Genomic DNA, 19765 nt, shown 5'->3' with positions numbered 1-19765 from the left:
TGCCACTCACTCTGAGTAAGAGGTTTTGGTTTTAATGTCTAGCTGTGAAATGTCTGGATGATGGTAGGCTGTGAACATTTCTAATGTCAAGTCAGACTTTTATTTACATCGTTTATTACTTCATTTGCTTCCATACTATGATTAAGTATACTGTTCTGCAATATGTGCAATACACATTCCAATGGCCAAAATTGGTAGAGAAGCCGTCTGAGCCTCAGGCACAGAATGAGTAAGATTTCTTGAGTCTCCTCCTTCCCCAGAATCTTGCACTCTCATTAAACAGCCCAAGGAAAAGGGAATGGGTGGCAGTCTTCTTTCTAATGATCTTATCCCACACCAGTACACAGTAACGTGCCTCGACCTCATTATTTTTGCCTCCATTGTGCCCAAAATGCTAAATGCTGCACATTCAATTCCATTATATTCATAGCTCTTAAAATGGTTACAAATGAAGTAGTTTTTAAATGTTCATAGTCAGGCTTAGTCTTTGGTTTGCTTATAAAAGTAACCAGAGATAGCAAAAGCTCTTTGACATATAATTTCACTTTCATAGTAGACATTTGCCAAACAGTGCCAAGATAATTCAGTCCTCATTTAAGAGTGTAAGTGCTATATCTTCCAACCTATGGAAGGCACTTATTATCCTACATGCCTTGCTTCCACCTATTTGAAATAATGGAAAGTGATGGGTATATGCCAGTTTCTTCTCATACTGTTGGAATGAGGGCCTGCAATTGTGTCTGCCCAGTCATCAGACAGCCAAGGAATACAGCTGGGACACAGAAGAACCAGCTGATTGGATAAGGCTGACAGGTGGCTTGCTATTAAGCCTAGCAACTGCAGAGTATCGGTGGTTGTTCAATGCACATGTCTCTGTGTTATCAGCATCCTTATGCCTGCCTCACTCCAAGTCCTGTTCCTGCCCTGTGTCCAGCCTCATTCCATCCCTGCTTCTGCCTCATTCCATCCCTACTTCTGCCTTGGAACCATCCCTGCTCTTGTCTAATCTGATCTAGGGTTTCCAACCCTCCATGATTGTCCTGAAGTCTCCAGAAATTAAGATTAATCTTTAATTAAAGATTATATCATGTGATGAAACTCCAGGAATATGTCCAACCCTCCAAGAATATGTCCAACTCAAAATTGGCAACCCTATCTCTGGCTCCAGATTACCCATCTGGATATTATAGTTTTCTCACCCCACTGGATATTACAGTTCATAATACACGGGTTTCGCCCTTGAAAGTCTAGTTACATGCTGAGCCAGTGTCCTCTGTTGAAGTCTTCTGAGCGTTCTTGTTGCTTGCAGTGTAGGTTGGGGGAGGAGAAAAGGCCAAGATGGAGCCCCTGTGTTCTGTTATATACCCTTAGTCCATGTGCTTGGAGAACATAAGGGATGTCTGGTGGGCATTGCTGAGTCACCAGGCAAGGCTGAGCAATTCCCCTGGTGTGGCCTTGTGCAAGTGAGTCATGGAATTGTAATTCCCTTGCTGGAAAATGGCTGCTGATCATTGTTCAACACCCACTCTTGTTCTTGTTTCTGGGCATCTAATATCTGGGTGATTCCCCAACTGACAGCATATTTTAATGAAAACTATACAACAATCTCATAACTTCATATTCACTAATGATATACATATTTAGATAGAACCATAGCTTTTAGCGGAACATAACCTTTCCCCTTATACCTCATATATGAAATATCACAATTATGTATAAATGAAGAATATGGGGTTTACATGGTGCTCCCTCAAAGTATAGACTGTCACAGGACGCTTTGGTCTTGCAAGATTTGGCCTGTAATTTGTAGCCATAAGGTCTCGTAGGATTCAGCACAAGATTTGGAGTCATGATAAGAGCCATGTGCTCAGAGCCATTTCCTGTTTGCTGGTTTCCAGCAATCAACCCACCATCCTCCTCTGCTAATTTTGTCAATTTTGGTTGGACGTATTCCTGAAGGTTTCATGACAGGACATAATCTTTAAGTAAAGATTAGCCTTTAATTCCTGGAGACTTCAGGACCATCCTGGAATATTGGAAACCCTATTCTCTGCCCACGCAGATGGGGCTGCAGCTGGGAAGCCTCCCTGGGCTCTTCCTTCTGCTGCAGGTGGGCCAGCAGCTGTGCAAGCCAATGGGTTATTCTCTTTTGTTGTGCCGCATGCAGAGATGCTCAGGGGCCAGTCATGGGTCCAGGTAAGGGATGTCTCCCCTCCTCTGTGGGGCTCAGTGTGCTGGGGGTTAGAGGTTTGCATGCTTATATAGTTGCATTAGGGCAAACTCACTTAATATCATTACAACTTTAGACTGCAGAGACTGTATCATTTCTGTCTCATCCCAAAGAGTCCTTTCCATTGCTAAGTATACTGCGTTCATAACTTTCCACTGAGTTCTGGTGCCCTTGGCTGTCAGTGCCCATAAATCCCACACTTTTATAAAAACTTTTTAGACCACCCGGGCCCATCCTCTATACCAGGTTCCAGCCCAGGGCCCTGTTAGGATATAGATATTCAGGCCTGCCTGTAAAGGCCCATACTTTAAGAATGTAGGTATATGTTTATCATTTAGCTAGTTACAGAGGTATAAAAGAAAGAATCTGTGTAAGGGCCTCTCTCACTGTGACAGTCTGAGGCCCTGTTCTTAGGCCAACGCCTTTGGCTGAGCAGGAGGGGCAGCCATAAGCTCGGAAGCAAACGGTCACATCCTCACATTACAAACAAGGCAATCTGGGGCTATTAGGAAGGTGATCTGATCTATCACCTCCAGAGAAAGGGTAGAGCCTAGAAGATGTAAAAGTGAATTTAGTTTGATAGTTTTCTGTCTGGTAAGAACTCACTTATCAATAGATAGAGCTGGGAAACACTTATGTCTTTATGATGTAGTTGTGAAATCCTCACTTCTGTATTTTTTTGTCATTATAGTTCCCCCTCTGCTATTGTTTATTTGCATGGTCTCTGTCTGGTTCTGTAATTGTTTCTGTCTACTATATAATTAATTTTGGTAGGTGTAAACTAATTAAGGCAGTGGGATATAATTGGTTAGCTAATCATGTTCCAATATGTTAGGATTGGTTAGGTAAATTTTAGCAGAATGATTGGTTAAGGTATAGCTAAGAATATTACTATATAAATAAGGGGCAAACAGGAAGTAAGATGGGATTTGAAAATAAGGAAAAAGGAACTTAGATTTAAGCTTGCTGGTAGTTCACCCCAATAAACATTGAATTGTTTGCACCTTCAGACTTCTGGTATTGTTGCTCTCTGTTGATGCGAGAAGGACCAGAGAAGTGGGAGAGTGAAGGAATAAGGTCTCTAACAGGCCCTGTGGATAGCAGCTGTCTACAATGTTCCCTGTATCAGCTGTGTGACAGCTACAACTCCCTGGGCTACTTCCCCATGGCCTTCCCCCAGCACCTTCTTTATCCTCACTGCAGGATCTTCTTCCTGAAGCCTGATCATGCTTGAACTCTTCAGTCCTCCAGCAGCACGCCTTCTCATTCCCTGCTCCTTGCGCACTCCCCTACTAACCGATGGGAGGTCCTTTTTAAACCAGGTTTCCAGATTAGCCTGCCTGCCATAATTGATTCTAGAAAGTTCTTAATTGTCTCCAGGTGTCTTGATTAGCTTGTCTGTCTTAATGGTTCTAGCAAGTTCCTGATTGCTTTAGGGCAGCTCCTGCTCTGGTCACTCAGGGAACAGAAAACTTTATCCAGTGGCCAGTATATTTGCCTTCTACCAGACTCCTGTACTCCACTGGTCTAGGTCTGTCACACCATAATTTGGGCAAACAGTGGTATGAGATGCAAGAAGGGCTTGTACGGGAGGTTGTGCAGAACTGATCTGGTTGCTAGTTTATTTTGGCTGTGTAATGTCTCAACAGAAACATTCCCCACGAATTAACCCTCGCTTAGAATCTCTGCAATGCTGGGGATATGGATAAATGTGGCAACCCCTGATGTACCTCTGTCTCTCAGACCTCATGAGACTGAATCATGTCCCCAAACGTAATGCAGTCTTCAGCTTTGCAGGGTTGTAGTCTGGTCTGTTAAATGGGAGAATCTGAAGGCAGCTCCCCTGAGATCCATGTCCTGAATGGGGCAGAAAGGCATTGGTGTAGGTGGGGGTTTAACCCCACTCTCTAGTCATTGTCTGGATTATTAGATTATCCTTCAAATGTCTTTCAGTAGGTACACCTCTGTCCTTCATATCAGTCCTGCTCAAGCACACCAGCCAATGCCAGTGAAGAATTTTTACAGTCAGCTGGGTCTTTCATGGACCCACAGACTGGCTACAGTGTAAGTGCACCAGTCTCTCACTGAATGAACTGAACATTCATTACCAGATTCCTGAAAAAAGGAAATGGCTCATCTTTGGAATTTCTTCCATATCTCTCCTTGTGTGCCCTTAAGCGGGCATGGGGAGAGCAGATCAGGTGCTGAGATGAGCAGAGCTACCTCTGAGATGGAATCCTACTTGCCCCACATGGTCCACACTCTGTGATAAGTGCACATTGTGCTATGAACAGAGGTTTTTCTGTCTTCTCTGCCCACCCTGACAGGAACTGGAATGCACTTAACTCAACTCTTGATGGAATTATTTAAGAGCAGGATATCAGGGCTTATTCTATCTCATGTCTCTCCCACTGCCATGTGGAAGAGAGGTGTCCCTTCCTAGCACAGGGCACAGCAGCTCTTCACAAGGAGGGGAACAAGTGATTCCCCCTGCATAGAGTTCTTAATGCAAATAAGGCTTTCAAAGCACTCTCTTTTATCTAGAGATGTTTAACAATTAACACTTCCAAACAGAAATGTGCATGCAATATTTATTTTGCTGCCAACATGTCTATGGGCTTAATATAGTTGATGGTCTCTCAATTGAAGGTCAACAGATTCAGAGCATTAGCACCAGAAGCCAAGGAAGTGCCAGAACAGATGCTGGCAGTACTATGATACCTTGGTTGCTTAAAAACAGTATCTGAGGCCAGTGGAGCACTCACACAACAACGTTTGAAGGAGGCTGAAGGTCTAGGCAGGGTCTGACCTATAGTAGAACTCCAAATTTGGTGGTTCACGGTCTTGCTATATCTAATAAGTTATCTGGGGTGGCCTTTCATTGCAGATATGGGGGTCAACTGGACTCTATCAGGGATCCATGATCTGCAAGATGTCAGAGGATTGGACCCAGGCTGCTGAAACACGGAGCAACGTCAAGAATATAGTGACCTTGCAGGCCCCTAGACAATTAGTTGAGGTTCTTCCTCATGTCTAACATTCGGGGGTGAATCTGTACTCTTCAAGGAATCATTTCCATTGGCTTTTGTGGGGCCTTCTGGGTCAGTGAGCTATTTCCTTTAAGCCAAGGAAGACTTTTCAGGGCAGGCTTTCGAACAACAGGACATGCAATGAAAAGGTGACTCTCTACAGGTAAAGGACCACAGAATAAAAAATGAACAAATTGGGGTGGATGAAATTGTTGGTCTGAGCTGCTCTGGTGAGAGAGACTTGTGTCCTGTATAGGCACTGTGGGCCTCCCTGGGAGGATCCCCTGTTCCTGCAAACCAAATTCTAGTTTCTGGGAGTGTATACGATGAGGCTGACATTCTTGGGCTTGCCACCATGACAGTATGGCTCCCATTTGTTCTGTATATGGACCACAACAGTAGCTACACAGTTGGGCTCGGGGGCGGGGTGTGGGGGGGAAATCAGAAGTCTAGGCTTTAGGGCTTGTGTGATGCAAGGCCCATAAGTCCTATGTGTGGCTGTTTGAAGAGAGGCATATGCAGGTAGTGGGCCATAAGCACCACAGGTTTTAACCATGTCTGCTTCCTCCCCCATGTCTATCATATAGAATGTATTGGAGCAAACCTATGGCTGGGGATATGGATTTGTTGGCACACCTTTATGCACCATTCTATGCATCCGATGAAGTGGGCTGTAGCCCACGAAAGCTTACGCTGTAATAAATTTGTTAGTCTCTATGGTGCCACAAATACTCCTGTTCTTTGTACACTGGGCTTACAAGAGCATGTAATTCAACAAGGTGTTTGCAGTTGGCCTCTGGCTGGATATAACTTTTTTCTTGGCACAGCAGACAGGGCATGTGCTGGGACTAGCTCATGCCTGTTTTGCATGGGCTAGTGCCCCATGGGACACTCTAGACATCATTGTTATCCATCTCTGGGTGAACAACCAAGGAACATGACACCAGGTCCAACAGATATGAAAGGCCAAGTGGAATATTGGACTTCTGGTAGACATTTTTCCCAGTGTAGAGATGGTATGGTTGGAGATACTAGCCTGCAGCCTTTGGCAGACTGCAATACACCCATAAAAAAGGTGGATAGGACCTGGAGAAAGGCCAAATGGAAAGTATTGGCAGGTCTTTAGTCCTGAGGTGGCGCCGTTGTTCAGCTACACTCTGGGCTGATTTTATCAGGAGGACGGAGTACACCTCTCTGATATAGGTGCCGATTTGTTCCTGGATTATCTTGGTATCGGGCTTGCTTAACTTCTAAATAGCTCATGAAGGGCGAGGTGGAGGCAATCAAACTGATGTTTGCACCTCCTTGTGCCAGGTACGTAGTGCAGGAATTTGCTGATTTAGACTGCAAATCCAAAAAAGTAACAGTGAGCATCTTGTGGATATCTCCTTACTAGATGAGATTGTCATATTTAACCCCCTGGGGTAAATGCTGGAGCACTAGCCTGGGGGGGACTGCCCACCAATGTGCTTGGTGGTAGTGCTGGCTAAGAGTCAAGGTCTGCTCTTCCCTTACCCCCAAAAGGGGGTGCTATGCTAGCGAGTGAGTGAAAAGGCCCAAGACCCTCCTACTGTGACAATTGGCTCCCTCTGTACTGGGAGCCCCCAAGAACTGGCAAAAGAACAATGAGATGCAAGTGACTGAGCTGGGCTGTACCCCAACAGGAACCTTGGATGTAAACTGCAAAATTAGGTCAGTTTAATTACATCCTTCACAGTTGTCAAAAATGTCACAGCCTGTGTGAATGTAAATAATCTGACCTAAACCCTGATTTAGACAACACTAGGTCAATGGAAGAATTATTCCGTTGACCTAGCTGCTGCCTCTTGGAGAAGTGAATGTACTGTAGGGATGGAAGAATCCCTTCTGTCACTGTATTAAGTGTATGCAGTGTTTCCAATGTAGACATAGCCTTAGTAACTGGGTATATTTTAGCATTTACAACAATAGTGCAGAGGAAAGATGGGGATATCATTTTGTTACCAGTATTCCTAAAGCAAAAAATTCAAGCTATTGCTATTTATTGTTCCCTATCATATCTGTGTATGATCTTGAATTTGCAGTGCAATATTTAAGAAACTGAAAAACTGATGGAAGAGGAAAGAGCTAGATAGCCACAGAAATTATTTTGCATGCGTTGTGATACAGCAGGTCAATACCCTGGCAAAATAATCTGTCAGAAAAATGCTGAACACCTCACTCAGACAAATGCTATTGCTATGCTTCCCCCTGCCCCCCCTTTTGATTTATAATTTGTAAAACAAGGAAGTGATTAAAAAAATGGACATGTTTTTAATAATAGCTCTAAGTAGAGTGGATAGGACAAAGTGTTTAAGATTCTCATTCAAATACTCTAGCCTTGCTGCTGAAAGTATAAATAACTGTGGTTACAAATAACAAATAACATCTGCAGTTAAACCGACTAAGATAAAATTACAAGACTTATCAATCTTCATGCTTTAGGGCCTAAGCTGATCAGCAGCTGTGATCCACAAGCAATTTTCTTCCATGGTGTTATATTACACAGCTAGGTAGATTATAAGTTTTTATGCCTTCTTCTGAAGCATCCAACGTTGACCAATGTCAGAGATAAGGTATAAGACTAAATGGGCCATTGATCTGCTGTGGTATGACAATTCCTATATTTGTTATCTTATGTTTACATATAAAATCCCTGTCAAGGTTCCTTCCCCCCTCTGAACTCTAGGGTACAGATGTGGGGACCTGCATGAAAACCTCCTAAGCTTACTTTTACCAGCTTAGGTTAAAACTTTCCCAATGTACAAACTATTTTATCCTTTGCCCTTGGACTTCCACTGCCACCACCAAACGTTTAACTGGGATTACTGGGAAAGCATTGTTTGGAAACATCTTCCCCAAAAAATCCTCACCAAAACCTTGCACCCCCCTGCCTGGGGAAGGATTGATAAAAATCCTCACCAATTTGCAAAGGTGACCACAGACCCAAACCCTTGGATCTTAAGAACAATGAAAAAAAGCATTCAATTTCTTTCAAGAAGAATTTTAATATAAGAAAAGGTAAAAAGAATCCCCTCAGGATGGTAAATACCTTACAGGGTAATTAGATTCAAAACATAGAGAATCCCTCTAGGCAAAATCTTAAGTTACAAAAAAGACACAAAGACAGCAATATCCATTCTATTCAGCACAGCCTACTTCCTCAGCCATTTAAAGAAATCATAATCTAACGCATATCTAGCTAGATTACTTACTAAGTTCTAAGACTCCATTCCTGTTCTGTCCCCGGCAAAAGCATCACACAGACAGACACAGACCCTTTGTTTCTCCCTCTACGATATAACCGCATTTGCTCCAACCCCTCAGACAGAGACAAACACCTACAAGATCTCTATCATGCATTCCTACAACTACAGTACCCACCTGCTGAAGTGAAGAAACAGATTGACAGAGCCAGAAGAGTACCCAAAAGTCACCTACTACAGGACAGGCCCAAAAAAGAAAAGAACAGAACGCCACTAGCCATCACCTTCAGCCCCCAACTAAAACCTCTCCAACACATCATCAAGGATCTACAACCTATCCTGAAGGACAACCCATCACTCTCACAGATCTTGGGAGACAGGCCAGTCCTTGCTTACAGACAGCCCACCAATCTGAAGCAAATACTCACCAGCAACCACACACCACACAACAGAACCACCAACCCAGGAACATATCCTTGCAACAAAGCCTGTTGCCAACTCTGTCCACATATCTATTCAGGGGACACCATCATAGGGCCTAATCACATCAGCCACACTTTCAGAGGCTCGTTCACCTGTGCATCTACCAATGTGATATATGCCATCATGTGCCAGCAATGCCCCTCTGCCATGTACATTGGTCAAACTGGACAGTCTCTACGTAAAAGAATGAATGGACACAAATCAGACGTCAAGAATTATAACATTCAAAAACCAATTGGAGAACACTTCAATCTCTCTGGTCACTCGATTACAGACCTAAGAATGTCTATCTTTCAACAAAAAAGCTTCAAAACCAGACTCCAACGAGAGACTGGTGAATTGGAATTAATTTGCAAACTGGATACAATTAACTTAGGCTTGAATAGAGACTGGGAATGGATGAGTCATTACACAAAGTAAAACTATTTCCCCATGTTATTTCTCCCCCCCACCCCACCCCCCACTGTTCCTCAGATATTCTTGTTAACTGCTGGAAATAGCATACCTTGCTTGTCACCATGAAAGGTTTTCCTCCTTCCCCCCCCCCCCCGCTGCTGGTGATGGCTTATCTTAAGTTATCACTCTCCTTACAGTGTGTATGATAAACCCATTGTTTCATGTTCTCTGTGTGTGTATATCAATCTCCCCTCTGTTTTTTCCACCAAATGCATCCGATGCGGTTTAAGTCAATGTAACCTACGTTGCTCAGAGGGGGTGATTTTGTAAGCGATGTAAGTTACATTGACTTAAGCGGTAGTGTAGACAACCCCTAAGTGTCTTCAGGTGATTTAGCTTAATATTCTCCCAAAGTGTAGCTAATGCACAAAAAGGCTCTTTATAGGGCTGTTTACACAGCCCCGTAGTTCAGATTATGAGAGTGTGACCTGCAGCTTTGCTCTAGAATGCTGTGGTGTAACTCCCCATGTAAATGCAATGGGGATGAACTAAAAGGTATCTAGATCATATTAACTTAGTCCTGTTTAAAGAGGATTATTTTAATGCTAAACTAGGCACCTTTTATTTCGCATCATTAGCTAGTGACAAGTCTTGGGTAACCTACATGTGTAGGGATCTTAGCAGATAAAGCCCCAATTAGCATTTAAAGCTTCCCTCCCCTGGCACAGACCAAAATGTGCTGCTGCCATCTCTCTCTTCCCTGGGGTGACTCATTGCTCAAGTGCAACTGTTGCCACAGATGTGGAGGTTCAAACTGCATTCCTGTTGCACTTGCAGAGGTTCTTCAAGTGCAACATCAGTGAGCACTATGTTGTGCCATAATGGAGATAGTGATCTCTTTCTAGCTAGCCCAGTTACTTTATGTGGTCCAGGATGGGTCTGTAGCCAATACTTCATTAGGGTGAGAAATAGTCACAAGACAGAGGACCCAGAGCACATGCCCTAATAGCAGACAAAAGGAGAGTTTAAAAGATATGTATTTACAATATTTCAGAATTATATATATTTGTTCTTTTTTTCTGCTCACACACTCAGGTGAACACCAAGTCCTTGTCCTTATCCCTATCTTGACGACATTTAAAAAATACAACCTTTTATTTTTGCCCTGATAGCTAAAACACTTGTCCATGTTATCATTGTTCCCAGGCTAGCTGCACCTCTGTCCCTTCTCAGAGCCTCACCGACCTAACCATTACAGGTGTCAGGTTTCAGTCCTTCTCTCTTGGGGAGGAATGCTCACTCTTAGACCAGCAGCTGGGTTACAGCTCCCTGGGTACCAATCATGACTATTTCAGCAGGTCCAACTGGGGTTTGGACACTGCAGGAGTTTCCTTTCAGAAACCTGCAACAGTAGCTGATTAAAGTGACTCAAAAATAACTTCAGCATGATCTGTGCTGGATGGTTTAGACACAACAAATCCTGCATCTGGGCAGGGGGTTGTATTAGATGACCCTTGCATTCCCTTCTAACCCTATATTCTATGAAACATTTTTTTTCAGCCAAATATACAAAGCAGACTGGGCCAAGATATAGAACAAGAGTCCCACACACACATTTCATTATCTAAGCTTAACCTCTCTAGCTATAGCAGGCCTGGCTTGTTCCCCATCTCTGAGTTCAGAGAAACATCCTGCACTGCTTGCAGCATGCTGTCTATGAGTCTTCCCAACCTGTCAGCTTTATCACTGATACACCCTAGGCTGCCTCTGGCCTCTCACCAAAAACATACAAACAATCTCTCTTTTCTTCAGGCTAGCCTCTATAAGGGTAAAACGTCTTAGCATAGAGCAGTCAGCTGTTGTTATTTTAACTCCTTTGCAGATATGTAGTTCTTTCTTGCTCATTTCTTTAACAACCTCCTTGCAGAATCCTCTGATTCAATTCTATGCATTCAGGCAGACAGCAATATAAAACTAAATGGGGAAACCAAGTCATCCTTATTTTTCATAAAAATAATACAGATAGGATAACTCCCAGTGTCTCACACATGCCTGCTTTGGTCATTTCCCACTTCACGTGCTGCAATCTCCTCCTCTCTGGCCTCCCTAAAACTCCTGCTGATCTCCTTCAGCCAAGCCAAAATGCAGTTAGAAGTATCATTCTCCCACTCTCCTCTTTGAAACCTTACAAGGGCCCCCTCTTACAATATTAGTAGTCATCATAAATATAAAGGGAAGGGTAACCACCTTTCTCTATACAGTGCTATAAAATCCCTCCTGGCCATAGGCAAAATCCTTTCACCTATAAAGGGTTAAGAAGCTAAGATAACCTCACTGGCACCTGACCCAAAATGACCAATGAGGGAATAAGATTCTTTCAAATCTGGGTGGGGGAGGCTTTTGTCTGTCTGTGTGATACCTTTGCCAGGAACAGATCAAGGATGCAAGCCTTCCAACTCCTGTAAAGTTAGTAAGTAATCTATCTAGAAAATGCATTAGATTTTCTTTTGTTTAATGGCTTGTAAAATTTGCTGTGCTGGAGAGAATGTGTATTCCTGTTTTTGTATCTTTCTGTAACTTAAGGTTTTGCCGAGAGGGATTCTCTATGTTTTGAATCTGATTACCCTGTAAAGTACTTACCATCCTGATTTTACAGAGGTGATTATTTTACCATTTCTTTAAATAATTTTTTTCTTTTAAGAACCTGATTGATTTTTCTTTGTTCTTAAGATCCAAGTGTTTGGGTCTGTGTTCACCTGTACCAATTGGTGAGGATATTATTATCAAGCCTTCCCCAAGAAAGGAGGTGTAGGGCTTGGGGGGATATTTTTGGGGAAGACATCTCCAAGTGGTCTCTTTCCCTGTTCTTTGTTTAAATTGCTTGGTGGTGGCAGCATACTGTTCAAGGACAAGGCAAAGTTTGTACCTTGGGGAAGTTTTTAACCTAAGATGTTAAGAATAAGCTTAGGGGGTCTTTCATGCAGGTCCCCACATCTGTATCCTAGAGTTCAGAGTGGAGAAGGAATCTTTACAGTAGTAATGTTTTTTGTATTGGGGAAGCTCTTAGAGACCCCAGTCAAGGATTTGGGCCCCACTGAGCAGGGCATTCTATGCAGATATAACAATATATGGTCCATACCCCAGAGAGTTTCAACTTAAGAGGTAAAGTCCTTGATAATTATGGACCAAATTAGCTCAGATAATGCCTCACCATCTGCTTATCCAGGGCATGGAAACTATAGGTGCCAACTCTATGGGTAAATACTGGTGCTCAGCACCCACTGGTGGCCCCACTGATCAGCTCCTCCCTCACCCTCCCACAATCAGCTGTTCAGCAGCATGCAGGCAGCACTGGAGGAGGGGGCGGAGTGAGGTCAGGGTGTGCAGTGGGGAGAGGGCATAACAGGTCAGGAAGAGGCGGGGCATGGGCAGGAAGAGGTGGGGTGGGGTGGGGCAGGGCATAACAGGCTTTGAGAACCCCGGGGAAATGACAAAGTCAGCGCCTGTGTTGGAAACTAAAAATGTCCACAGGGAGTACACTGGGAGTTGAGACAGGGCATTTCTAATCTGACCACCTTCAGAGGTGCGAACAGTGTCCATTGTTGATTGTTGTATTCCTCTCCCTTTTAAGATAAATATAAATCAGGACCTAGATATTACAGCAATCAGCACTCTAAAATACAGTAGTTACAGACTGATAAATAAGATTATGGATGAAAAAGATTGTCCCTAAGAAATTAATGAGCCGGATTGTTACACACCATGTATTGCTATAATCAGCCAGTTTGTGTAAAGACAAATTTAACTTTTCCTGACCCAGAAAGAAATAATCATTATACACTGTTTTATCTTCTGGAAAATGAGGGAACAAAACTGAACTGAGAAAGGAAATTGCCTTTTATAGCATGTTCTAGACCTCAGAAACTCATTGCATTTAGGAAAAGTCACCTCAAGTTTCTCTTCTCTTTCAGCAGAAAATAAGACATCTTAAGATGCTTTTAAAGAAAATTATCTTAAAATATTTTGCTTTATTTCATGCTAAATACATTTTCAGATAGCAATAGAAGAAACAGAATGACATAAGTGTTCTCTTTTTGTCTTTGTTAATAGATTTGCACAGATCTTGCAAACGGTTCTTCCCATTTTTATTAGAACAGTCATCATTCTGACGACTTCCAACCCTAGGAGCTTTTCTTTCTTAATCCAATCTTGTGTCAGCTATTGGTTTTCCTTTCAGAGTCTGTCACTAAGCTGGATTTTATTAAGAAAGGATCTGTAGGAGGCTATAATATCTTCTAAAATATGCATGTTAACAGCTTTCTAAAAAAGCATGTAGCCATTGTATGATGCAAAAAGATGGAATACAATCATCACACTCAAATACCCATAAATATTCCCTTTCTAACAAACAGTACTAACTAAGATTGAACTAAAGGGAACCATTTCCTATTTTAAGAAGGCTAAACAGAATTAAACCCAAACAAATCATATTCCCAAGATACAAACACTTCATGCTTCAGAATGCAGCAAATGCAGCCTCCGAGAATTTTAAGCATTACCATTCTCAAGGCATTTGTAACTAAACAGGAACATACCACCATTTGATAATGATTTGTTGATAGAAACACTTGTATTTTTGTAGTCTGTATTGTATTCTCGTGTATAGTCCTGGGTGTTGGGCTGTCTTTCTAATCTACATTGGGAAAGTATTGACATTGTGTCCATTTGTACAGGTCTTAAAAACAGTTTGGTGCAAGTGACAAGTATATACAGTTCTGCTAAAGACATTCTGTGTAAATAATGTTTCAGTCTTGCAGTCAGTTCTCTGACAAAACTCCTATTTACTTCATTGAAAACTTTGCTTGAGTAAAGTCGACGACCAGGGCTTGATTCAGCTGCCATAGAAATTAATAGGACTTTTCCTCCTACCTTTATTGGGAGTTGGATCAGGCACTAAACTGACAAAATAATAGATATGATTAATCTTGCTCTATATAATAAACCTTTTTTGTTATCATTATATATTATTTGTACTGTTGTAGGACCTAGAAGCAAACACAGGAAAAAAAAAGAAAAAAGACTGTCTCTGTTCCATACTTAGGCTTAGGCTGAATGCCAGATTCTGAATTCAGTTATGCTGATGTAAATCTGAAAGAATGCCACTGACTTCAATTAAGATCCTTTAGATTTACACAATGTAAATTAGACCAGAACGTGAACCCTCAGAGCACAAGGTCCAACATTGTTTAAAAAAAAAAAATCTGTTTCCATTTAGCTGTCTGAAATCACTGGTGACTGATGTGGTTATTAGCTGTTATTTATACCAGTGGTTCTCAAATAGGGCCACCGCTTGTTCAGGGAAAGCCCCTGGTGGGCCGGGACAGTTTATTTACCTGCCATGTCCCCAGGTTTGGCCGATCGTGGCTCTCACTGGCCGCGGTTCGCCGCTCCAGGCTAATGGGGGCTGCGGGAAGTGGCACAGGCTGAGGGATATGCTGGCCACCCTTCCTGCCGCCCCCATTGGCCCAGAGCAGCGAACCGCGGCCACTGGGAACCACTATCAGCCGAACCTGAGAATGCAGCAGGTAAGCAAACCAGCCTGGCCCGCAAGGGGCTTTCCCTGAACAAGTGGAGGCCCTAGTTTGAGAACCACTGATTCATACCATGTCACTTTGAATGGTCTCTTGAATATGTGTTAATGACTTAATGCTGAACAATCTGTTCCATCTTGTATTTAGCTGTGACACTCTGAGTTAGTTTCCCAGTCCTGAAGAAGAGCTTGAAAGCTCATCTCTCTCACCAACAGAAATTGGTCCAGTAAAAGATGTTACCTCAGCCACTTGTTTCTCTAATATCTTGAAACTGACAGGGCTCCAACAACAATGCATATATCTCTACACAATAGCATCGAACAACTAGGATGAGGTTTGACTGGTCTAAAAGTTAGTGATCCTAAATCTTTTATGAGCTGAGATAGAAACTGGGCAGAATGTTCATAGAAGAGGAGAGTCACTGGTGTAGCAAGTTCAACTCTTCTTGTGTGTCCTGCCAACAGAAGCTCCAGTCCTTCAGTGATCTGCCTTGTCTTGTGACTCACCCTCCAGCCAGGTCACTTCTGAGGTAAACAAAGAGTCCAATAAATTAACTCAAACACAACTCTTCATCCCTACCCAGCCTCTAAAGACTCTTCACTTCTTTGTGGGCTTTGCAGATTTCTCCTTCTTCTCTTGTGCAGAGAGAGGCCTTGCAGGGTTTTCTCCCTGGAGACCTGGTTCCAAACTCTAAGTCCTTCTCTCTTTTGTGTCAGGGAGTTTCTGCAACACCTTTTTCAGTGGCCTGTAGGGCAACACAGGCCCCCTTTATTTTCTGGGTTCCTCTCTGCATCCCTGAACTTCTTCCTGCCTTGGCCTTCCTTCAGGCCCCTTTCCACAGCCTATTTCTGTGCTTGCTCTACATCTGCCTTCTCTAGGCCTTTCCTCTACTCTCCAGAAACTAGAGAGGGACTGCGGAGTTCTTTCCATCTCTTCTTGCCATCTCCTTCTCATCTGGGCTTCTTCCCCCAGCTGAGCTTGGCCCACTCTCCAGGTGCACTAACTGTACTTTCTCCAGTTAACTTTTTTCATTATGCATCAGAGTTCTTTAATAGTTGTCCAGTGGCGCTAGATAGGTATTAAAATACTGAATCTGTCTTGGTTTTGCAGTGGTCTCTTTTGCTCATTCTCTGCAATTGCTGGTTGACCTTTCACATTCTCTCCCATATTTTTCTACCAACTCTATGTATACCTCTTTAAGAGTTAATGAATTAATAGATATGCTAGTAAGGCAATCTAGCATACCTATGATGCAGTATTAAATGAGAAGGTTGGAGAAATCTCTTTGTTGACTCTCCAGCGTATTTCACTAAAAACAGATTAATGGAGTTGATTAAAATTGTGGAGGAGAGTTTTAGATTTTTTTTTTTCATTTTTCTTCTGTTAACATTCAATTTTTCCAACAGTTTCTTTGGAGAAAAAAAACATTCAAAAGTTTTTGATTAGTTCTAGTGATGGGGACAATGAATCTTTACTAGCTAAACAGATAAAAATAGGTAGCATTTGGTGAAATAAAAGGAAGGTATCTGAGCACTTATTTATATACCTCATTGTTGCATCTGTAACTTCTGTCTGTACCACAAAGCTTCTATATGTTTTTTTTTTTTAGATAAAGAATTGTCAATTGTCTGGGATCTGCCCAATAGTTTCAGTGTATCTGTAGTAAATAAGTCACTACAGTGAGAGAAGTCTCTTACAAAATGCATAGAACATTTCAATCCATGCTGAAAAACTTGCATTACCTACATTGAAGGACTAGATCTACAGTTTATTGCTAATGAAGCACCTGAATAGAAGAAAGTGCTCACCCTGCTTAGCTTAATACTGGGGGTAAATAGACAATTACTTCAAGAAATAATAGAACCAGAGAAACCTACTGATAAGACATTTAAATTTGAAGACATTTTGTAAAACCACTTAGGTTTGAAGCCTTTGGAAATGGCAGAAAGACTCAGATTTCATAAGCATCTCCTAGATTTCCTAGAAAGGAGAGAGCAGCAGCACTTACTTAGCAGAGATAAGGAAGTTTACAGAATACTGTGATTTAATAGATGCTTTATAGGACTCTTTTTGTGAGATAGATTTGTTTGTGGCTTATGGAATGGATATAACTGAAAAAGGTTGCTGTCAGAAGCTTAGCTCACTTTAACAAAACATAAGAGAGTGAAAAGAAAAGGAAAAGTTTCAGAGTAGCAGCCGTGTTAGTCTGTATTCTCAAAAAGAAAAGGAGTACTTGTGGCACCTTAGAGACTAACAAATTTATTAGAGCATAAGCTTTCGTGAGCTACAGCTCACTTCATCGGATGCATTTGAGGTAGGAATGATTGTTGCTACTACAGATACACTGAAATTATTGGGCAGATCTCAGACAACTGACAATTCTTTTTCGAAAAAAAACCATATAGAAGTTTTGTGGTACAGACAGAAGTTACAGATGCAACAATGTGGTATATAAATAAGTGCTCAGATACCAAAGGAGGGAGGGGAGAGGGAGAGAGGAAAAAAAAACCTGAACCCTGTGTTAGGACAGAAGTGTGCCACAAATAAAATAGGCATGGAACATTCAGGAAGCCATAAGAAAGGGGAAAAATAGTGTGAAAAAGCTAATACTTATGATACCTAGTTCTTATATAGCACTTTTCATCCATAGATCTCAAAGCAGTTGACAAAGGATGTCAGCTTCATTAGCAAATTTGATATATTGTTCTGTGAGACAAAACAAGTCATGCAAAGCCAGATTCTAGCCAGACCCTAATTCAAAGACGGAAGAATACAAGTGGGTTTCCTTCTTGGAGACCTTACACAGACGCTATCCAGAATACAATTAAAGGAAAGCATCAGGAGCACCTTATGGGTGCCTTCTTTGTGAAATGTGGCCTGGAAGGGTGCTATGAAGACATAGCCATGATCTTGCCTCCCCTCCTCATTGGCCAGGTGAAGTGGGGAGCACACTGTATTCTCTGCAATGATGACAAACCTACCACTCTGGCTTCCATGCTCCAGGAGCTCCCAGTACCTTGACAATTTCATCAAAGAGAAAATGAGTACAATCCAACATGTGCTTCCACCACCCCATCCTTGTCCTCACCATCTTCCACCCGCCATGCTGTCTCTCTGCCTCTGATGTGTGCCACCTGCTAACTCCTTCATCTTTGCTATGTTGACTGATGGACCTTCCTAGACTCCCCTGTTTGGGGTTGACTCTGACCAGCTAACATGTTTTTAAAGGTGTTAAATCCTGTCTACACTATTTTATGAAAATTTGCTAGTTAAAAGTCATTAGCTAATGTTTTTAAGCATGCCTTAAGCCAATGTGAGTGAGGGTATGTCAGCCTAGCCCTTTCATAGATTCCAAAGCCAGAAGGGACCGCTGTGATAATCCAGTCTGACCTCCTCCTTAAAACAGGCCATAGAATTTCCCCAAAATAATTCCCAGGGAATATCTTTTAGAAAAAAAATCTAATCTCAATTTAAAAATTGTCTGTGTTGGAAAATCCACCATGATCCTTGGCAAATTGTTCCAAGGGTTAATTATTCTCACTGTTCAAAGTGTATAACTTATTTCCAGTCTGAATTTGTCTAGCATAACTTCCAGCCATTGAATTGTGCCATTTCTCTGCCACATTGAAAGTCCATTATAATACATTTTTCCCAATGTAGGTATGATGTTATCTGATTAAAATATGACCATCTTGATCATTGTTACAACCACTGTTATATATTTGCAACAAATCTTGTGCAAAGGTTGTCAAGGGAGATGTCTGTGAAAAGGTTATGACTCGCTGAATATAATTCTGCTATTTGTATGCATGTACCATTTTTGTATTTGAAGTTATGAGTATTGGCTCTATACCTGGATTTCAAATATTTGCTCCTGGAGTAATGCCCACAAGGTAGCTAGCTAGCATATCTTGGAGGGACTATTCAAACTGAGTGCCCCCTCAAAAGAACATTTAACTGACAATGGACCATGGGAGACCCCTAACTACATTTAATGGAATTTCCTGCTGTGACTAAGTGAAATGCATGGATATGTGACTTGTCCATGTGATTCCAATCACCATCTTGTTATTGTCCTTTTCCACAGTAAGAACAACAGGATTACCTCCACATGGCAGAAGATATAAGAGGCCCTGGAAACACCTCCATTTTGCCTCTATCGTGCTTCAGCCTCTATCGTGCTCCAGCCTCTGGACTATACTAATGGGAGTATCCTAACCAATGGATCGAGGACCTTCCAATGATTTGGAAACAGACAGAGACTTGACTTAAGCCAGCAGTTTATTCCATCACTGCTACAAGCCTGAACCAAGAACTTTGCAATTGCTATATGTATTTGATTCCTTTAACCAGTTTTAACTCTCACCTCTCTTTCTTTCTTTTAATTAATAAACATTTAGATTTTTAGATACTAAAGGATTGGCATCAGTGGTTTTTTGGATCAGATCTAAGTTATATATTGACCTGGTGTGTGGCTGGTCCTTTGGGATCAGAAGAACCTTTTATTTCATGAGACTGGTTGTAAAGAACCACTCACCTTTATATCCAGTGTTTTCAGTAGTAATACAAGGACTGGGATGCCCAAGGAAACTGCTTTTATGACTTCTTGTTAGCCAGTGTGATGAAACAGAACTTTACTTTTGTTGCTGATTTAGTATATCCTATGGGTGTTAGCCACCGGTCTTGGGCTATCTTCACTATTTCTCAGCACTTTGTCCTGAATTTGGCATCCTTCGTTGTGACCCACTGAGGCACGGTTTCAGTAGGTACTTACAGATTATACTGAAATCACCACTTTACTTTAAACGAAGA

The 19765-nt window shown here is 42.0% G+C and overlaps 1 long non-coding RNA gene across 1 annotated transcript; it reads left to right on the top strand.

Moving 5' to 3' along the window:
• The first annotated feature begins 312 nt into the window (after positions 1-312).
• Positions 313-18869, top strand: LOC122457647. The gene is made up of 3 exons (XR_006277295.1): positions 313-346; positions 2123-2124; positions 18711-18869. It is a non-coding gene; the product is annotated as an uncharacterized LOC122457647 (long non-coding RNA).
• Positions 18870-19765: the final 896 nt, after the last annotated feature.

The sequence above is a fragment of the Dermochelys coriacea genome, chromosome 1, assembly GCF_009764565.3.
Source record: "Dermochelys coriacea isolate rDerCor1 chromosome 1, rDerCor1.pri.v4, whole genome shotgun sequence".
Taxonomy (NCBI): Eukaryota; Metazoa; Chordata; order Testudines; family Dermochelyidae; genus Dermochelys; species Dermochelys coriacea.
Note: the sequence above shows the minus strand (reverse complement) of the source record. Positions and strands in the feature narration are given on the sequence as shown.